We start from the raw sequence: 17,204 nt of genomic DNA on the forward strand, positions 1-17,204 counted from the left end.
AGGCTACATGTATCTATATGACCGCCAGCAGCGAAAGAGAGTTCCTATTTCGCCACATCCACTCCAACATTTGTTGTACTTTGATTTTCTGATTTTTGGGCTATACTCAAGGATCTTAGGTGGTTTTAATCTGCATTTCTCTGACGGCTAATGATCACAGGCATTTTCTTTCTTTTTTTTTTTCCCACAGGCATTTTCTCATATGTTTATTGGCCATTCCGTAGTGAAAGTTCTGTTCAGGTGTTTTCCCCGCTTCCTCAGGGGGTTAACTGTTTTCTTCTTCTTGCAGACTACACAGGTATTATAGACTTTAGTAATAAGCCCTTTGTGTTTCATTGCTAAAAATCCTCTCTCGGTCTGTGGGTTTTCTTGTTACTCTCTTGGTGGAGTCTTTCGAAGCACACAGGTGTTTTATCCTTAGTATATCCCACTTGCCGATTTCAGGTTCATGTGTGTGCGCACGCATATGTGTACCCTTCCTTATTGCAGTTATCCTATGTATTTCCTGAGCCAAGGTTCTTTGGTTTGTCCTGATTCCTTCGTTGATGGTCTTGATAGCTTGGGATTTTACTTCTAGGTCTGTGATCCACCTTGAGTTTGTTCTTGTGCATGGCGTGAGGTAAACATCTCATTTCATTTTTCTACAGGTGGATATCCATTGTTTCCAGCGCCACTTGTTAAAGAGGGAATCCACCTTCCACTTGATTCTTTGTCGAAGATCAGTTGTCTATAAGCTAATGGTTTTATTTCTGGGTTTTCTGTTCTTTTCCACTGGCCTGAGTATCTGTCATTATTCCGGTGCCATCTGTTTTGACCAATGTGACTGTGTAGTAGGTATTAAAGTCAGGTAAAGTGACTTTGTCCTTCTTCTTGAGGAGTTCTCTGCTAATTCTGGGCTTCATTCCCCATATGAAATTGGTAGTCAGTTTTTCCAATTCTTTGAAGAAGGTTGTTGGTATTTGAATCGGGATAGCATTAAATTTATATAGTGCCTTGGGTTATGTTGACATCTTTATGATATTTAGTTTTCTGATCCACGAGCATGGGATATTCTTCCATTTGTGGAGGTTGCTTTTGGTTTCTTATAGTAGGTCCTACAATTTTCCTTGTATAAGTCTTTTGATTAAGTATATCCCTAGATATACCCATTTGTTCTTGGCTATTGTGAAGGGTACTGCCTTCTTGATTTCCTCTTCCATGGTCTTGTCTGATGTATATAGCAAACCAATAGACTTGTTTGTTGATATTGTATCTTGCCACTCTTCCATATTCTTCTGTTGCTGTCAGTACTCCTATTGTGGAGTTTTGGGGATTTTCAATGTATATAATCATGTCATCTGCAAATAGCGATAGTTTCACCTCCTCCTCTCCCATTTGGATACCTTTAATGTCCTTCCACTGTCATATGTTTTAACTAGGACCTCCAGTACAATGTTGAATAGAAGTGGGGACATAAGGTAACCAGATTTTAACATTGGTAAAGCGGGACACCATTGATAAAACTCATATCCTGGCAAAATAGCCACATGCCAGTCAAAAACCGTATACCCTAACTTGGATTAATTTGTAGAGGATCAGTGTCAGCTCTTACCTGAATGCTAGAATTCTCCTGTGAAGCCGTCTGGTCCAGGAGCTTTGTTTGTTGGTAGTTTATTGATAACTATATCTGTTTATTCTGCTATGAGTCTGTTGAGGTTCTTGGCCTTTATGTGGGATAATCCAGGGAGGGATTGTTTTTCCAAGTATTTGTCCATGTCTTCCACATTGTTGAATTCATTGGAGTACAAACTTTCTTAGTACTTTGTGATTATCCTTCACATTTTGTTGGGCTTTTTTATGATTTCCCTTGCTTCATTTTTTCCCCTGGCTATTGGTGTTTGCTCCTTCCTTTCTTTGGTTAGGCTTGCCAGCAGTTTGCTGATTCTGTTGATGCTATCAGGGAACTAGCTTTTTGCTGCATTGATTTTTTGCATTGTTCTCTTGTCTTCCCACTCATTTAACTCTGCCCTGATTTTTATTATTTCTTTTCTTTTGCTATTGGAGGGGTCATTCTGTTGACCCTGTTCTAGTTGCTGGAGGTTTAGTGATAGCGTATCATTCATAAGTCTCTCTTCCTTTAACATGTGTTCATTTATTGCTATCAGACTTCTTGTCATAGCTGCTTTTGTTGTATCCCACAGGTTTTGGTACGTTATATTCTCATTCTCATTAGTGTCTAGAAACTTCTTAATTTTCTCTCTAATCTGGGCCAGTACCCATTCGTGTTGCAGAAGATCATTATCCATCCTCCAATTGTTTTCCCTTGTTTTTCTGGTGGTCCTTTTATTGATCTCTAGCTTTAATTTATGACAGGGTGATCTAAGAGGGACATCCAAATGCAAAAAAATTCACCTACCTTTATTGATCTCCAGCTTTATGGCATGGTGATCCAATAAATACATTTTGAGTAATCTCTAAGTGATTGATTTTACTCAGGCTTGACTTGTGTCCCAGTATGTGGTCTATTTTCAAAAATGAGCCACCTGCACTTGAAAAGAATGTGATTTTTTTTTTTTTTTGCATTTGGATGGGAAGCTCTATAAATGTCTATCAGGTCCAGTTGCCTAATTGTAGTGTTTAGCTCTGTAGCCTCCTTGCTGAGTTCTTTCCCAGTGATCTATCTTTCTCTGATAGCAGTGTATTAGTCACCTACTATGATTGTTGAAACTGTGATTTCTTTTTTTCATCTTTTGAATAGTTTGACAAATTTCGTGGTCTCTCGTTTGGCACGTATATATTTATTATGCCTACTGGTTCATGGTTGACTGATCCTGTGAGCATTATATAGTGCCCTTCCTTGTCTCTTATTATAGCTTGTACCTTAAGGTCAATTTTGGTGAAGATTAGGATCTCAATCCCAGTTTTTTAGTCTATTTTTGTCTATGAGTTTAAGATGTGTCTCTTGCAGCAACAGATTGATGGGTTATGTTTTCTGAGTCAGGCTGCTAACCTTTGTCTTTTAATGGACGGGTGGAGGCCATTGACATTCAGAGTTATAACCATCTGTGGATTCATTGCTGCCATCTCATATCTTTTGTATTGAGTATTTTCCTATTTCCCTTCATATCAGTGTGTTGTTTTGGGTGTGAGGCTTCATTCTTGCCTTGTTTTCCCTCTGAGGCCATGTTATTTTGGTAATTTCTTTAGGCACATTGGCTTCTGGGTGGAGTTGATGGTCTCCTCCTTGTGCTTGGTGGATGTTGGTCTTCTGACTATAGTGAGTCAGCAAGGATTTTCTTCAGGATTGGGTGCCTTATGGCATATTCTTTGAATTTTCCCTTGTCCTGGAAGATTCTTATCTTGCCATTTATCTTAATAAATAGCTTGACTGTGCAGAGGATTCTCAGCCTGGCATTTTTTTCTTTCAGCTCAAGGAAGATGTTACTCAATTCTGTCATCCTCTTCCTGGTATCTGCTGATTGATCTGAGCATATTCTTACCTGAGCATCATTGTATGTGACTGCTGTTACTGTCTCTTACTGCTCTTAATATTTTCTCTTTTTCCTCGAAATTGGATAATTTAACTATTATGTGTCATGGTGAGTTCTAGCTAGAGTTTAGTTTAATTGGTGTTCTCTCTGTGTCCTGTATGAGTGTCAGATTCTAATTCATTAAGGTGGGGAATTTTGCTTCCAGAAATTCTTTCATTAATTTGCCATTGACTTTGTTGCATTGTGTTCTGGTAGACAATTTGAATATTGTTCCTCTTCATAGCATCTGTCATTGCTCTCAGGTTTTCCTCTACCTCTTTGATTCTTTTCTTTGACTTTATTTCCCATTTGTTGAAGTCTGCCTGATTGCCCTTGTACAATTGCTGGTACGATTCGCTGCTTCTTCTAATCTGTTGGTGAGGTCTGTGATCTTGTGTTGTTCTTCTGTTACTTCATCCATTAGTTCTTGTATTTCCCTTTGATATGTGGACTTCATCCCCTCTAACATGGACGTAAGATCCTCTATTATCGCATTCTTATTTTGCTTTGCTTCCCTCATATCCTGTATTACTCCAAACAACATTCTGAAGGTTTCTTTTAGTGGTAGATCCACATCTGATTCTTCTGAGTGCCATTAAGTTTACAACTTTCTCCCCTGTTGCATTTTGTTTTCTTGTAGAGGGTGTTGAGGTATGTTGTTGTTTGGGTGTCATTTTGGAAGAACTTGGCGCCATGTTTCTGTGAGACCAAGGGACCCTGAGCTCTTTTACTGTGTGACTGCTAAGAGTGTTTTTGAGAACTACCTCTGGCATACTATAGTGGTGGGTTGGTCTGCTGTGTAGGCAGGGTGCTGTGGCAACCCAGTGTCAGGTGGCAGTGGGGGACCTCAGGGTCTGGGCTGACGCTGGTGACAGTAGGTATTCCCCTGGCCAGTTGGGGCAGGGCTCCAATAAGGCACGGGACTGGTTTGGACTGTCAGATCACAATTTTCAGCCTTTTAAAGACACTCTGTGGAGCCCCAAACTGGTAGAGTCCATTTTTTTTTGCCTTGGGCTGTGGCTATCAACACCTGTTGGCTTTCCCCGTTTTGTTATGTTAAAATCCTAGGCTATGCTCTGGAGATTAGCTGTCTGGGTAATCTGGTTATGTTAATGTTATGCTAATGGTAAAGTTCTGCAGGCTTACATTCAAAGTTATACAGAGGACCACAGCCTAGAATCAAAAGTGTTTTGCTTTTTTGATTTTAAAATTTGTTTCATTTTTATCAGGAGCTTGTGGAGTGCCATGGAATCATGGCTGTGCCTTGTGGTCCCCTGGGAAAGGGGGATCAGCTTAGCGGAGTGGGTTTGGTCGACTGGATCTGAATTTGCTCCCAGGTGCACTGCTGTGTCACTCCTGGCTCTATCTGGTTGTGCTCTGGGGAATTTCATTCTGTCACAGGTAAATATCCCAGTGGCTCTTCAATTGCTTCACCTTACTGTCTAATTATCTATCATTACCCACATTGCCAAGCATGGAGCTAGGAGAGGCAGAAAGGGGCTGGCCAATTTAGTCATTCCATTCCTGGCTGGGGAAGGGAGTTGAAATGCCCTACACTGAAGGTTCAGGGTGGATAGCAGCAAGGGGAGCTCTGGTGTGAGGTTGTGTGGCTAGCTTTTGGAGGCTCTGTGCAAGCCTGGAATTATAACCACTTTTAGACAGCAGCATGAGGAAATCACTACTCACTGCGGGTCTAGGGCACAGGAAGGGATGGCAGACGCCATCCTGCTGGACCTGGCAAGGAGTTCACAGAGCCCACAGGCAGACGCAATGAACTTAGAGCATTTCAGCAAGTTCTGAAATCACTTCATGGGTGAAATTCAAAGGGAGTGGTCTGAACCAGACCCTAATACACTGAATCTATTTTAAGCACCCAATATTAGCCTCCTTACTTCTTAGCTTTCTGGTCTAACAGCAGGGATGCTGGGCCAGTGATTCTACCCAGATACCATCTTGACTCCTCTCTCCGGTTTTTAAGGATTGAATTAAAATGTAGAATAAAAAATAATAGCCCCTCCAAATTTTTCAATTGAGTTATCACACTTAGCCATAGCAGACAATTATTTATTAAGACTTTAATTTGAAAACCCTGAGCAAGAAAATTCACACTTCCTTGGCTTTTTATATAGTTGAGTGCCAAACTCTGTATTCATATTCAACCCATCCTTCCAATCACTCACTTAAGGGTCCCTACCCCACCACTGAATGTAAAACATTGTTGTGGTAGTTACTTAATCTGGTGTCAACTTGAGACTATTAAGAGTGAAAGGTTGGAGTTTAACCTGTCAATCAGGTTGCTGCTTGATGACCTCATTTAGAGGCATTACAGAGATAAATAGCTCACTGGAGGCCAAACCCACACTCAATCCCTGAAAGACATTTATGTTGAAAAACCACATGGAGCTACACTGATGGAGCCAGAGCCCTGGAGTTGAAGGAACCACGTGAGACCCATGTCAGCACGGAGATGCTTCTACCACTACTGGATCCACAGGAATTCCCACCCACCGACCTGTGTTCTTCCTGCATTTGGCGGGCATCATTGCATGTGTTGCATGAGTCTGAAGAGGAATTTATAGACTGGTGTAGGATAGAGGGACTAATATCAGACTTATGGACATGAGCTGGCCTGAGCTGGCATATTTTCTTAATATTACTCCTTTATAGAAATAAAATTACTATTTTATACAAAGCTCTTTATTATACACATATGAGTGTCTATAGATTTGTTTCTCTAGAGTACCCAAACTAACACAATTGTGTATTTGCTTATCAGTATATTTGGTAAGTAGACAAGTGAGTGTTTCCAGTGCTTAAACTTGTTGAAACATTTCAATAGGTATTCCATCAATTCTTGGAAAGTTGTTTCTGTCTGAGGCCGTCATTTCAGCTTAGACTTCCTCCTTCAGTACCATTGGTTGTTGCTCATATTCCATCTGTTAAAATGGGTGCATTTGGGTTAGGTTTTTGTTATTTTGATACAGTGACCATGTATTCTTTCCATCTTTTAATGCTTCCTGCATAATCAGTATTTTCCCATAGAATCTTTCAATATTACAACTCAAAACTTGATTTTTCTTTTCTTGAATTCGTTCAGTTTAAGTATTCTGGGCTTGTTCTACCTTGCTTGTTCTTCCTTTTTTGGTTTTCTAACTCTAAGTTCTTTACACCTTTCATTTGATATTTTACTTTGTTTTCTATGCCAAGAAATTTCAAAGACCGCTACCTGGCTAACTGACTAGAAGAAATCTATATTTGTACCTATTCCAAAGAAAGGTGACCCAACAGAATTCTCATATTATAGAACAGTATCATTAATATTACATGTAAGTAAAACTTTTCTGAAGATCATCCAGCAACAGTGGAAGCAGTACATTGACAGGGAGCTGCCAACGATTCAGGCCAGATGCTGATGTCAGATGGATCTTGACTGAGAGCTGAGAATTCTGGAAAGATGTTTCTGTACATTTTATTGGCTATACCAAGGCATCCAGCGTTGTGGATCATAGCAAACTATGAATAGCCTTGAGAAGAATGGGGATTCTAGAACACTTCATTGTGCTCATGCGGAACCTGTGCATGTATCAAGAGGCATTTTTGGGAACAGAAGAAGGAAAATTCTATGTTTAAAATCAGGAAATGAGAATTGTATCCTCTCATTATACTTATTCGATCTGTATGCTGAGCAAAGCCTCAGAGAAACTGGATTATATGAACAAGAATGTAGCCTCAGAATTGGAGGAAGGCTTATTTACAACCTATGATATGATATGCAGATGACACAACCTTGCTTGCTGAAAGTGAGGAGGACTTGAAGCACTAGCTTTACTAAATGTAAAGAAAACCAGAATCCCCACAACTGGACTGGTAGGTAACATTGTGATAAATGGAGAAAAGATTGAAGTTGTCAGGATTTTGTCTACAAGGATTTGGATCTACAGTCAATGCCAGTGGAAGTAGCAGTCAAGCAATCAAATGTCTCATTGCATTGGGTAACTGCAGCACAAAACCTCTTTTACATGTTGAAAAGCAAAAATGTTACTTTGAAGACTAAGGTGTGCTTGACTGAAGCCATGATATTTTCAACTGCCTCCTATGCATCTGAAAGTTGGACAATGAATAAGGACTAAAGAAGAAAGGATGTAATTGACTTGTGGCGCTGGTGAAAACTTTGAAAGTACCATGGGCTGCCAAAAGAATAAACAAATCTGGCTAGGAAGAAATACAGTCATAATGCTCATTAGAAGCAAGTATGGCAAGACTTTATCTTACATACTTTGAACATGTTGTCTGGAGAAACTAGCCCCTGCAAAGGACATCATGCTTGGTAAAATAGAAGGGCAGCAAGAAAGAAGACGTTCAACAAGATGGATTGACACTGTGGCTGCACCAGTAGGCTCAAACATAGGAACAATTGTAAAGATGGCACAGGCCCTGGCAGTGTTTTATTCTGTTATGTAGAGGATTTCTATGGGTTGGCACTAACTTGACTACACCTAACATGTTTGATAAAGTAGAGAATCAGCACACACAAAAAAAAGAAGAACAAAAGAAACTCAGGATAGATTGTCATTATTGGCCACAATAGTGGAGTCATGCATCCCAATGATCATGGTCATGAAGATAGCACAGGACCAGGAAATGCTTTGGTCTATTATAGATACAGTCAAAGGCAAATAACAACAACTTTTGTTTGTATTGTGAATATTCATATACCATTAACAAGACATTTCCATTTTGAATAGTGTTCATGTGAACAGTTCAATGATAATTATGTTCATCATGTTGCAACAATAACATGTTTTATTAGGAGAGTTTCTGCTCCAAAATATTAAGAGAATCTGTAATACTGCTCACCCCCCCACCCACCGCCACACACAAAAGATCAGAAAATATAACTATTGTTCCATATCCCATGAAGGGCATGAGTCATTCTGTATTGTTGGGAAGGCGCAGGTGGATTTTTAGAGTGCTATGATCTTTAGAAGGATTCTGACAGCAATGTGGGATCTATTTGTTGGGAATGACAGTGGACAAGGGAAATAGAAGGCCAGGAGTGGGCCCAACAAGTCTTCACAAGATGAGGAAATGAAACTGGGAGTCCAATGATGCCAAGGTGGCTTGAAAAGCACCAGAAATCTGCTGAGGGTGCCTGTGGTGAAGTAAAATCACTTTGTATGGCTCTTCTGTCCATGTCTTTGTAAATCTCACAAAATGACTGGGTGGGACTATGTAAATTGGGTGTATTTTTATTAGTAGAAAGGAATAGTCAATTTTTCATTCCACTAAGTACATGTAAGCCATCTAGAAGCAGGAAGAAAGAATGTCATGACCTTTAAGAAAAAGAGCAACCAGTGAAACACATGTGAGATCCCTGTCTAAAGTGGAGGGAGCAGCAGCTCTTTATTCCAGTATCACTGCTGAGGAATAGCCACTTCTTCCTATCCATTTCAAGAAGATAGCCCACATAAACACATCCATGTCAGTGCCAGTTTCCCTGCCTAACCTTGCCCCTGAAGCCTCCTCCATGTCTACAGACAGATTCTGTCTAGCATTGGCATGCATGTACAAATGGCCCCATCTTTTATCTTTTGCCTTCTTGGTTTTTTTGTACTTCAGGAGGGCATCTGAGTACTAGCTCTTTGTTCTTCAGGCCCTGACTGTGTTATCTGTGGATTGCCCATGATGACTCACGCACATGGCTGCCAGTTGATGGTGGCTGTTGACTGGAGCCCACCTGATATTATTGGCCAGGGTATTAACTTGTGGCCTTTCATGTGAGAACCTTCAATAACATGGCAGTTGCATTCTGGCAAGGAGCATCCAAGAGTAAATGTTCCAAAATGGAGAAATTGGAATCTTCCAACTGGAAGGGCATCCTTTTTGTTATAACTAACTGGCTAATAGATTATTAGGTCCAGCTCTGATTCAGGGGGAAGAGAAAATATATACTCCATATCTTTTAAAAATATTTTTCTTGTTGACAGTAAACACAACAGAACATATACTATTTTAACAATTTCTTTGTGAGGAATTCAGTGACATTGATTATATTCTTCAAGTTGCATAACTTTTTGCCTTCTTGGTTTATTTGTACTTCAGGAGGGCATCTGAGTACTAGCTCTTTGTTCTGCAGGCCCTGACTGTGTTATCTGTGGGATTGCCCACGATGACTCACTCACATGGCTCACTCACCCCCTTCCCCAAATTGTAAAAATTTTGTGGTAGTTACATCATCTGGTGTCAATTTGAGACTTGAAAGGATTAAGAGTGAAGGGTTGGAGTCTAGCCTGTCAATGGGGTCATTGCCAATAAGGCCTCTTTATGGACATGGCCTTCTGAGGATTCTGGGAACTGCTGGATTTCCTCCTTGGAAGTGGGAGAGACTCTCAGCTCACTCCCTTGGAGACACTCTACTGACAAGACACATGGCCCTACATCCTGGGAGCTGGAGAAGCCACACGGAGCTACCCTGAAGAACCAGACCCCTGGAGTCAGAGAAGCCATGTAGAGACCCTTACCAGAGCTGAGATGCTTACAATGCCACTGGATCAAGAAGACTTTCAACTTACTGGCCTGTGATCTTTCTGCATTTTGCGTCAATGCATGTGTTTCGTGAGTCTGAGAGGACTTTATAGATTGTTATCGGCCTTATGGGCTAATATTACTTGATATGGACTAAGCTGAGATTTTTTTAAACATTCAATTGCTCTTTTATATAAACCTCTTTCTTATACACATATGAGAGTGCCCATGAATTAGTTTCTTTAGTCTACCCAGACTAACATAAAGTTTGTGAAAAATTCCATTATCTTTTCATTCTATTTTCCACAAAATTTTTTGAAGATCCCTCATATAAACACTCTACTCGAAATTTCCTATCTAATCTTTCAAGTTACTCTTGTCTATATGGTCATATGTAAATATTCCTAAACGAACACAATACTCATGCCACACATTCTTTACTAGTTCAGCTAAACTATTGTTTGGTTTTAAGAAGCCTCCAGTGGATATTTTTGTTTAAGGTTTAAAGATTATGTAAAGGCAATGGTTTCAGAGATTCATTCAGCCAGCCTCCATGGTCCCATAAGGTATGAATACTACAGGAATTTGAAAATTTTTACTCCATTTGTTCCCTTTTGATCAGGATGTTTTGGTTGAACCTTTGATCAAACTGTTCAGTAATGGTAACTAGGCACCATTTTTCTGGGGAGATAGTTGTTAAGTGGAGGTCATGAGCCACACATTCCATTTCTTCTTCTTATTCCTCACTCTCCTTCCTCTATTCCAGGTGAATAGAGGTCATTGTTGTACCTTAAATGGGTGCTTGCAAGCTATGAAGACCCAGGCACTACACAATGAACTTGGAGGTTGAACAAGAACACTAAACATGATATTAAGCCAATTAACTCAATATGCTCTGAAATCAAGTCTCCAAAAATATGCCACTTAGATACAGGAAGCTTATAAGAACTTACGGTCATCAAGGAATTTATGCTCATCATTATTCACCAAAAGTGTTACCAGAATCAGACATAGAGCATGATGTAACCAGTTTTTTTTTTTAACACATTATTACTATTTTAGCCTGGGTTCTCTAGAGAAGCAGAAACAGTAAACCATATATGTATATGTACAGAGAAATTTATATGAAGAAAATGACTCACACAGTTGTAGAATCAAGCAAATTTGGGCAAGTTCCAAGGCCATGGATCAAATGTTAGGCTAGAAGCTTCCAAACCCAAGCTAATCAACACAAGATCTGCAGGAAGATGCCAAGGTTACCTATGCAGGTAAGGTGGCAGGCTGTTGGCAACTCCCAGGTTAGGCAGATAATATGGCAGGCCACCAGCCTAAAGTCAACAAACTGGAGGGCAGAGGATGAGTCAGTGGCAGGAACCAGACCCAGCGAAAAGCAAACAAATTTTTCCACAACATCCACTTAATATTAGAAGCAGGCCACACCCCTGAAGAAAATTCCTTTGGATTGATTGAATCAGGGCTGTGAAATAAGACTTTTATCTCACCTAAATTTTCTTACAACTGTTTGCAGCATATCCCATTATGTAAGTAATCGCATTGTGATCACATCTTGGGGAGTTACTAGCTCTTAACTGCTAGACCACTGCAAGTCCTGGCTCAGCCAAGTTGGCACCGAACTTCAGTTATCACAATTAGCAATGGCTTCCTTCAGCTTGCAAACAGATTTTGAATATATAATTTATATATTTTAAAAATTCAGATCACTTTTTCTTTGAAACCAAAAGCCAAACTCACTGCTGTGGAGTCAATACTGACTCACCACAATCTTCTGTGGGTTTCCAAGACAGTAGCTGTTTCTGAGAATAGAAAGCCCAGTCTTTCTCCAGAGGAGCTGCTGGTGTATTTGAACTACCAACCACATGGATTGCAGTTCAAGCTTAATTAAAAATGAATCATAAAATTGCTGTGTGAAAAAAAAAGATTTGAGCATAAACAGTATAGAATACGTGCATGGGTTTTCAACGAAGAATTAATAAAGCCAATGGTTTTACTGTGCATAGTACTTTTTTTAAGTGTAAAAAATAGCCTTTTAAAGTACAGATTTCATTGGCAATTACAGATCTGACATTTGCAGTTTCAGCTATTTGTAAATGGCCCCATGGAAAATTACAATTTGCTGAGCTTTTTATTTACTTCATAAGCCTTGATGCCTCAAAACTGGTGTGTGTGATTAAGTCATGTCCCACCAGCAGCTCCGAGGGAAGAAGACTAGACTTTCTACTCCTATAAATCATTACCGTTTCGGAAACCCACAGGGGGTGGCTATGAGTCAGGATTGACGGCATGGCAATGAGTTTGGGTTTTATTGGTAGTAAGAAGCAGGCTCAGTTTTCTGTCAATCCTTTGCAACTCTTTGGAATCAGTCTTAATTAATTTGTCACCAGATGCATAAAAGTGATTTAAAATAGTTTCTTTGTAGGAAATAATCTTTAAGTCAAAAAAAAGAAAACCACAATACAACTTTATGGATCAGAGTGGAAATGTGATTCAGTAGGAAGCCAGAAACCAGTGTAATTGTTTATACATTCATGAATATGAAAGCTAATGACATCTTTGAAGTGTCTGCCAGTAATGCCAACAATCTAATGTACTGTATTCTTGACTTTGGGCTGGGCTGGGGGGCTGGTTGTGGAATATTGTAACTTGATGAGGAGTTTTCAGGAAACAATTGACATCAACTTGAAAATGAGGTGGAATGACTAAATTGGGAATGTTAATGGGAGACTGTTTATTAAGTCAATAAACATCTGTTCAATTTATATGCACTATACTAGGTACAGATACTAAAGGGCACTATAATCTTCAAGAAGCTATAGCATTGTACAGATAATAAGAAAAATATATAAATCAAACAGGACTAAGATTTCTGGCTTGTACACCTGAGGGGGTAGTTAGGATTTATATGGCTCGATAGAAAAGGTGCCATTAAAGAAGAATATCAATTCAGCATGCTGAATAATAAAAGATTCATGAGACATCAACTTGGAGATAACTAAGTTGGAAGTAGGTCTCAGGAGAGGTCAGAGCTAGAAATGTTGAATTGCTGGCATATAATAATTGGCAATTGAAGTCATAAGATTGAAAAAAACACACAAACATTTCCCAGGGAGCATGAAAAGGGAGAAAAGAGTACTTGCTTGGTGTGATTTTGGAAAAGATTGTTATTTGTCATTTTTCTCTTACAGTTTGATAACAGATATAGAACAACTAATTTGCTAGAGGAATCTAGACTTCACTTAAGCTGGGACAGTTTTGAATGGGAATGTAAGAGGCTTAGTTGCTGGAAGTTGGCTAGTTACTTAAGTTTCAGGAGACTGCTTCAAAGATAAACACAAGAAAACCTAAAGGCAAAGAGCCGAGATGGGAAAGAATAGTACAGGTGGAATAAGAATGTGACAGATGCTGAATATTGTTAGAAGTAGTTGGAGCCAATGAGAGTTCTACGTCAGATGGCATGTTCCATTCTTGTGAAACAGATAATGCTACATTTTACATTTCATAAGGTTTTCAGCAGTCAATTTTTAAGGAAAGAAGGAGATTACCAGGTCCTTCTTCCTAGTAGTCTGCCTCCTCTGGAAGCACCTTTGAAACCTGACCTTCATGGGCAGCCTGCTTATATTTTAAATACCAGTGGCAGGGCTTTCAGCATCATGGCAGCATGGAAGCCACCACAATATGACAAGATGACAGATGAGTGGTCATCAAATGCCTTAAGCTGGGCTTTATAGGAAAGCAAACCCAGTGAAGTGTATACCAAGGGGACTCCAAAAGGTTCATCACATAGAAAATGAAATGAAAGATAATGGAATTTTCAAAAAAATACCCATGTATATATTTATCACAAGGAAATGGCTCATGCATGTATTTGTAGAGACTGGCATATCCCAAGTCAGGTGTCAGGCTGGAGGTTTCTCCTGACTCATGCTGCTGCAAGGGCTGACAAACCCTAGATGAGCAAGCAGTAAGGCAGGCTACTGGCTCAAGTTCTCAGAACTGGAAGTCAGATGACATTTAATGTATCTTACAAGTACAGCTGAGTATTCCTTAGAAGCCAGGGTCATGAAACTTTGTCACATGTACTTTGCATAGTTTATCAAGAGGGCCCAGTCCCTGCAGAAGGACATCAAGTGGAGGCTTAGCAAACACAAGGAAGACCTTTAATGAGAAGGATTGGCAAAGTAATTGCAACAACTGACTCAAACTTAGCAATGTTATTGGGGATGACCCAGGAATGAGCAGTGTTTTGTTTGTGCTGTATGTACAGAGGGTTGGTATGAGTCAGTTCAGACTTGACAACACCTAACAACACATTTTGTACTTAGATTTCTGAGCTGAATATAGAGGTAATTTAGTCTGTACACTAAAACAGAGAGGAGATAAATTGTCAATAAGTTTTAAAATTGGGTGATGGATTCATGGGAAATTGTATGATTTATATCTACTTTATATATTTTGAAAGTTTCTATTTTAAAAAGGTATTTTGAAAAATAATGGTTCAAATGAACTTAACATTTCTTGAACACACATCTAGTGCCTTGCTTTGCTAGAGTTGAGTGATGAGGATTCAGAACATGCTGTTTATAGGTCCGAATTAATTACCTAACTGTGTAGGGTTAGTGCTATGATGGACATATAGAGGCTGTGTCCCGAGCAAGGAGCACGTTTGTGAGGGTACTCAAAGGGGATTAGGGAAATAGTCCTGTGGTACAGGACATGGGTTGGGTGCTGAAGAATGAGTAAGATGTGGGTAGGCTGAAAAGCGATTAGAATGGGACAGAGAGGAGCTCCCTAAACAAACCACAGTGATATGAAAGTTCTGGCACTTTTGAAGGCGGACACCTTTTCTAATATGCTGGCACATTGGCTCTGGGTCTGGAAAAACCTCGAATGCCAAGCCAAGGAGTGGGAAATAACTTCAATTTAAAATTAAGAATAGAATGAATGGACAAGAAACTAGAGATAGACTATTAGGGAGCCAAAACAACAACAAAAACACCCCTCTGTTGAAGCCAACTCATATAGGGTAGACCTGCCCCAGTGGGTAGAAAGCCCATATTTCTCCCACAGAGCAGCTGGTGCTTTCAAACCGAGGACCTTGAAGTTAGTAGCCCAACATGTAACCACTATGCCACCATGGCTCCTAGGAAGTTCATATTGCTCCCCACCCTCCAAGCAAAACAGAAAACCCACACTGCCATCAAGTCAATGCTGACTCATGGCTACAGTTTCGGACAGGGCACGATTGTCTGTGTGGGTCTCCGAGACTGTTTATGGGCGGAGCACCCAGGCTTCCTCCATCAGAGGATTGGTGCTTTCAGCTGTGAACCTGGCAGATAGAAGCCCAGAGTGTGGCCCCTAAGCCACCAGGGCTCCTGAGGACGCTCATAGAAACCGCTTAAAGGAGCGCTGATTAAACTAAAGCCTTTCACAGAGTATTGGCAGTGGTAGTGGGATGGTAGGGAAGTTTTGTTTAAGATAAAAAGAGTGTACAGAGCTTCTAAGATTCACCTGGTATTTACCAACTAGATTAAGCCTATAGGATGATATATTTAATATTAGCACTGTTAGCATAACCAATGCTTTTGTTTCAGAGTGGTTTCTATAGGAAAACGCAGTAGAGAAGCTGCCAGATGGTAAAAAGAATGGATATTATGTTGAATTGGTTGACCCTTCCTATAGCCCTGCCGTGTTTCTCACCAGCTGCCTTTGCAGGCTTCTCAGTGGTCTTTGCATAGCATGCAGCTTTGCTCTAAGGCAAGGTCTATGTTAGAATCAAATGCTCTTCTCCCCCAATACTGCTGAACAAACTTGAGAGTTTTCATTTTGTAAAAGAAGACTGCAGTTATTAAAATAATCGTGTAACAAAAATTGATTTCCCATCTTAGCTTCTGTAGCCAGAGATACACTTGAGACCATTTTTTCAAGTTATTTTGTGTAGCAATATTTGAGGGGTTTTTGACAAGAATCAGATATAATATAAAATGTGTTAGTGTTAAAAATTATATGCTCTGCATGAGTAAATAACAGACACACGGAAAACAGTATCTACAAGAACTAGCTTGCATTCTTAAAAATGTCCAGGGCAACAAGCTGCACAAGACTGAGGGGTCTCTTCCATGTTAACAAAACCTAAAAAGATGTAACCACTTGATTGGATGGTATGTGGGTCCCGCCGAACCTCTGTTGGCTGCACAAGAAAGGAGACTCCAGCTCCACACCAGCCAAGCCTACTTCCTATGAGACAAGTTCAGACATGCCTCTACCCTCCAACTTCCTGTGACCTAGTCTGGCACCAACCACGCTTCCCATGACACGTTACTTCTTTTGGGGGTTCCATTATCCGTTGCCATGGCCACACAGGACTCACACACAATACCCATGATTATGGGGGTTTATTAAGGAAATTAACAGGTCCACAGATCAAGATCAGAAGACATTAAGGGCATAGTCATTTTTCCTGTAGCAATGCCTCTTGTCAACCATGCCAGGAAGAAAATACCTCTCTGTGTGGCCTTTAGTCTCTCAGCCACGTGGCCTCAAGGCCTCTGCCCTGCTCTGTTAGCGCTGACACATGCCCACAGGGAACCCCACTCTGCAAGCAAGCCTCCTGCCTGAAGATGCATCTTGACTCATTCTGTGGGCTGGGAAGCCTGTCTCATCTCTCTACTGCTGCCTATCCACATACACCTGGCACTTCTTTCTTGGTGGTTGTGGGGTTCTCTCCTCCAAATTCTGAAGTGATTCATTTTAGAAGCAATGGAGTGAAAAACTGACAAATTCAAGAGGAATGGCATCACAATGACTGTAAAAAAAAATCCCACATGAAAGAAGCACACCAGCTGGTGCAATCATGAGATGTCATTGGGACTGGGTGATGGACATCCGAAGATTCATAACAAACAACAAACAAACAAAAACGCATTGTTGAGAACGAGGGGGGTTGGAGCAGAGAACCAAAGCCCATCTGTAGACAATGGAGCAACTCTCCCACAGAGGAGTCACAGGGAAGGGATGAGTCAACCAGAGTGCAGTAGAGCACCGATGAAACAATATTTCTCTGGTTCCTTGAGGCTTCCTCACCCCCCACTGTCATGACCCCAGTGCTGCTGCTCACTCTGGACTGGGCCAGAGCAGGTACACAGGGATAGCTAA

This window comes from Tenrec ecaudatus, chromosome 3 (genome assembly GCF_050624435.1).
Source record: "Tenrec ecaudatus isolate mTenEca1 chromosome 3, mTenEca1.hap1, whole genome shotgun sequence".
Taxonomy (NCBI): Eukaryota; Metazoa; Chordata; class Mammalia; order Afrosoricida; family Tenrecidae; genus Tenrec; species Tenrec ecaudatus.